Genomic DNA, 4260 nt, shown 5'->3' on the forward strand with positions numbered 1-4260 from the left:
AGAGTCAACCAGTCCTCCCTTCCCTCAGACCACATAAAATACCAACTTATAAATCATGAAATGCGAGAGTTTCCATGTAATTTTGTTTGGTTTTGTTTTCATTCTTCCTTTCTTTCTTTATTCTTTGTCTCTTTCTTTCTTTCTTTCTTTTTCTTTTTAAATTCTTCTTCTTGGCAGTATTGGTGTTTGAACTCAGTGACATTTTCTTGCTAAACAGTCACTCACAACTTGAGCCACACCCCCAGCCCTCTAGGGATGCTGGGACTGGGTCATTGACATGATCACATGATGAATGTGTGGATAACAAGCTACACACCATGTCCAGTGGTGTGAAACAGTACCTAACCCTACACTACCAAGTCTTGACAAAAAAATTGAGAGTACTTCAACAAAAAGAATTCATAGGATGACAACCTTAAACCAATGACTTGGCCTTAGATGCATAAATCACAATGAAGAAACACAATTAATATGAAAAAACAAGCAACTTGACTCCTCCAAAAATCATAGTTCCATAATAATGGACTCTAATGACTGAGAAGTACATAAAACATCAAAAAAATTAAAAGAATGATTATAAGTATGATATAATTTTGATAGGTCATATCAAAATTAAAAGGTACCAATAAATACTTCAAAGAATACAAACAGTTGAATGAACTAAAGAAGATAATGAAAACATTCAATTAAAGCATAGAATGCATGAGAAAATTAAATTGAAATTCTGGAAATTCTGGTAGGTCACTCATATGAGTTACCATATGTAATGTCATAAACAGCACTCGCCAAAGTCAAATATGCATCCAAGAACCAAGCTCCTGAGCACTCTTGACCTATTGTGTCCCATACTTGCATTCCTACTGTTCCATCCTCCATGTTCATGGTGTTTGATAAAATGTCAGTGTAACTTTTGCCAGAGTGGTGTTTTCAAAACTGTCATACATGAATCTGATAATCAAGGTGGCCTTGCTGGGAAGGAGATGCTTTTGGAAGCATGGGTGCATTTCAGCTTGCAGGGCCAGTGGATTCCTTCAGCAGAATCCTGTGAAAATATTGGCATGAAAAAGACAGAAGATGATATTTTCTGGAATGAGTATGGTAAGGCTGGATTGAAAGATTTAGGTCATCATCCCTCAGTTCACCATTTTTCCCTACAGGACACTCATGGTCCCTTCTGCTTGCTGAAACCACATCTTTAGCATCTCGTGTATATGACACAACATAGACCTCTACCTGTCTTGTGATCATTTTCATTTCATAATTCCTGGTGAATTATAGTTTTGTGTCCTCAACGAGCTGAAAAAGTTATTGAACAGAGGAATCATTTGAGTTTTCCCAAAACTGATCTTTCAGAGCATAGAATAGGATTAGCTTCATAAATATGAGTGAAAAGATTTACTACCTAGACACTGTGACCTCAAAGTTAGTATTCTGTAAGTTGTTATGTCACAGACCTGCCATTTGTTGACAAACAAACTCCATAATAAACAAGTTGACATTAGACACTCTGGGAAAGCAGGACTGATGCTGCCCCACAATCAATAGGAGCCCAGAGGTGTGGGAGCTCTCTTCCTGGCTTTCATTGCTTACATGATTTTTCTGAAATAAAGTTCACAATGGGCCATATCTCTTTGGGCAATTTCTGGAATATATTCTATTTTACTTTGTGATACTAACTCACCACATTTTGACTATGACAACCTTTGCACCAATATTCTTGGAGTGGACACAGAAATTCAGGTCAACAGTGGGCCATGATGTCTGACAGAGCAAAAATGGCAACTCTGAGGATGTATCAACCAACTGTGCAGTAAGAATGACTTGGCCTGTAAATTTGCATTGGAATGGCAAAAGGATACAATGAAGGATCATCTCTGATATTAAGTTCAGAAGGATGGGAGGTGTCCCTTAGTGAATTGGAAGGCAGAAGGAGGGAAAGAGGATTAAAATTTTAATGCTGTTTGAAGGAGTCCTCAGAAATGAGCAGGTTACCTAGAAGATCAAAACTGTACATATTGGTTTAACTTGTGCATAGTATGTTTCTAAGCCAATGACACATTGAATGAGACTATATATTGCAATGGGGTCATTTGTTGTTACTCTTCATTGTTGTGGCATATGGGATCCAATATGTAAAGCAGAAAAGGAAGTGAACCACACAGCCAAGCAAAACTGTGAGTTCCTGGTTGCTCAGTGTTATATCCTAGTTGTGACTTTTGGCTACACTCAACTACCACGACTTTTGTTCACCTTCTTCCCTATATGCCAGATAGCCCCATCACTCTTGTTAACCTTAGGTCCTCAGCACCACCACTGAGATGAGCAACAAATTCCTCCATAGCTCAGGGCCAAAGCATATCAGTTCTTGGGCATTATAAACTGAACTTTCCCTGGTTTACGGACCCTGTTCAGAATTGCTCCCATTTATTCTGGTCCCCAAAAGATGCGGCTAGCATTTTGGGACTCACTAAATGTAACATTTCCAGATGGATCATTAAAATTTAATTTCTCTGTAATCCTCAGGGCCTACCTTCTTCCAAACCTACCAGACTAAGGTGCCCTTAGGAACTGTCTTCCTCATCCAACTTGCTTGCGTTGTGAGATGTAGAAGGTGGCAAAGATCTCACTTACACAATACCCAGCCTCCTTTCCTTTGTGTTTGTTTACTATCAGCTCTGACCTGCAGTGCATGGTAAGGATAAGAGAGTCTCTCAAAGACCTGGGCTTGAACAGATATCACAAGCAATTAGATAGAAATAAAATATAAATGGAGGGAGAAGAGCAAACATAGGATTTTGATAGGATTTTGGCTCATTATAAAGAAGAGATAAAGTAAAATATTTGCCAAATATTTCAGTGATTTTTGTAGCCATCACCAGATGAAATATGATGGAGGCTTGCTCTAAAATGATCATGGAGGTGAGGAGTGGTCACACTTGGGATGAATTGGAGGTGTGCTTTTGGTGGTTCTGCTTTTCTTGGTTACAATGTGTGAAGTGCAATGTGTTGATTGTGCACAACCTAGGTGTAACTTGTGCATAGTATGTTTCTATGCATTGACAATTTTTCTTCTGCTTTCTTTTTTGTGCTCAGTAAGCTCCAGAAAGAGATTTCTCATTTCCTCTTAGGATTCTTTTGTGTTAGTGTTATTGAACCTAGCACCATTTTTTTTTCGATTTATCTATTTTTTTTCTTTTATTATTCATATGTGCATACAAGGCTTGGGTCATTTCTCCCCCCTGCCCCCACCCCCTCCCTTACCACCCACTCCGCCCCCTCCCTCTCCCCCCACCCCCTCAATACCCAGCAGAAACTATTTTGCCCTTATTTCTAATTTTGTTGTAGAGAGAGTATAAGCTATAATAGGAAGGAACAAGGGTTTTTGCTGGTTGAGATAAGGATAGCTATACAGGGAGTTGGCTCACATTGATTTTCTGTGCGTGTGTGTTACCTTCTAGGTTAATTCTTTTTGATCTAACCTTTTCTCTAGTTCCTGGTCCCCTTTTCCTATTGGCCTCAGTTGCTTTTAAGGTATCTACTTTAGTTTCTCTGCGTTAAGGGCAACAAATGCTAGCTAATTTTTTAGGTGTCTTACCTCTCCTCACCCCTCCCTTGTGTGCTCTCGCTTTTATCATGGGCTCAAAGTCCAATCCCATTGTTGTGTTTGCCCTTGATCTCTTGATCTACTGTCCGCACATGAGGGAGAACATACAATTTTTGGTCTTTTGGGCCAGGCTAACCTCACTCAGAATGATGTTCTCCAATTCCATCCATTTACCAGTGAATGATAACATTTCATTCTTCTTCATGGCTGCATAAAATTCCCTTGTGTATAGGTACCACATTTTCTTAATCCATTCGTCAGTGGTGGGGCATCTTGGCTGTTTCCATAACTTGGCTACTGTGAATAGTGCCGCAATAAACATGGGTGTGCGGGTGTGCGGGTGCCTCTGGAGTCACCTGTGTCACAGTCTTTTGGGTATATCCCCAAGAGTGGTATCGCTGGATCAAATGGTAGATTGATGTCTAGCTTTTTAAGTAGCCTCCAAATTTTTTTCCAGAGTGGTTGTACTAGTTTACATTCCCACCAACAGTGTAAGAGGGACTTTTTCCCCGCATCCTCGCCAACACCTGTTGTTGGTGGTGTTGCTGATGATGGCTATTCTAACAGGGGTGAGGTGGAATCTTAGTGCGGTTTTAATTTGCATTTCCTTTATTGCTAGAGATGGTGAGCATTTTTTCTTGTGTTTTTTTGGCCAT

Source organism: Castor canadensis, chromosome X (assembly GCF_047511655.1).
Source record: "Castor canadensis chromosome X, mCasCan1.hap1v2, whole genome shotgun sequence".
NCBI classification, from domain to species: Eukaryota; Metazoa; Chordata; class Mammalia; order Rodentia; family Castoridae; genus Castor; species Castor canadensis.